The following is a 1,210-nucleotide window of genomic DNA, read 5'->3' as shown; positions in this document are numbered from 1 at the left end:
GTCCCAGCAGTTGGGAGATCGGATTCCCACCCCCAGCCACTTCACACTCGGCTGCAAACCATCCCAGTGCACGCTGGAGGTCCTGGTTTGATGTAGCCAACAGGACAATGTCATCTCCAAAAAGTAGAGATGAAATCCTGTGGTCCCCAAACCGGACTCCCTCTGGCACCTGGCTACACCTAGAAATTCTGTCCATAAAAATAATGAAGAGAACCAGTGACAAAGGGCAGCCCTGCCGGAGTCCAACATGCACCGGAAACAAGTCTGACTTACTGCCAGCAATGTGAACCAAGCTCCTCTCCGGTCGTACAGGGACCGGACAGCCCTTAGCAAAGGGCCCCCGGACCCTGTACTCCCGGAGCACCCCCCACAGGGCGCCGCGAGGGACACAGTCAAATGACTTCTCCAGATCCACAAAACACATGTGGACTGGTTGGGCAAACTCCCATGAACCCTCCACCACCCTGGAGAGGGTATAGAGCTGTTTCAGTGTTCCACGGCCAGGACGAAAACCGCATTGTTCCTCCTGAATCCAAGGTTCGACTATCAGTTGAATACTTCTCTCCAGTACCCTGGCATATACTTTCCCGAGGAGGCTGAGGAGTGTGATCCCCCTATAGTTGGAACACACCCTCCCATCCCCCTTCTTGAAAAGAGAGACCACCACCCCAGTCTGCCAGTCCAGAGATGCTGTCCCCAACTGCCAAGTGATATTGCAGAGGCGTGTCAGCCAAGACAGCCCCACAACCTCTAAAGACTTAAGGTACTCAGGGCAGATCTCATCCACCCCTGGTACCTTGCCACCAAGAAGCTTCTCAACTACCTCAGTGACTTCAACTTGGGTAATGGCCCACGTGAGCATTGAAGTCCCCCAGTAGAACGATGGAGTCCCCAGTCGGAGCACTTTTCAGCACCCCTCCCAGAGACTCCAAGGAGGCCAGGTACTCTGCATTGCCATTCAGCCCATAGGCACAAACGACAATGAGAGACCTATCCCTGACACGAAGGCGCAGGGAAATGACCCTCTCATTCACCGGGGTAAACTCCAACACATGGCGGCTAAGCTGGGGGACCATAAGCAAGCCCACACCAGCCCGCCACTTCTCACTGCGGGCAACTCCAGAGTAGTGGAGAGTCCAGCCTCTCTTGAGGAGTAAGGTTCCAGAGCCCAAGCTGTGTGTGGAGGTGAGCCTGTGTATCTCTAGCCGGC

Source organism: Monopterus albus, unplaced genomic scaffold (genome assembly GCF_001952655.1).
Source record: "Monopterus albus unplaced genomic scaffold, M_albus_1.0 scaffold402.1, whole genome shotgun sequence".
Taxonomy (NCBI): domain Eukaryota; kingdom Metazoa; phylum Chordata; class Actinopteri; order Synbranchiformes; family Synbranchidae; genus Monopterus; species Monopterus albus.
This window is presented reverse-complemented; position numbering follows the sequence as displayed.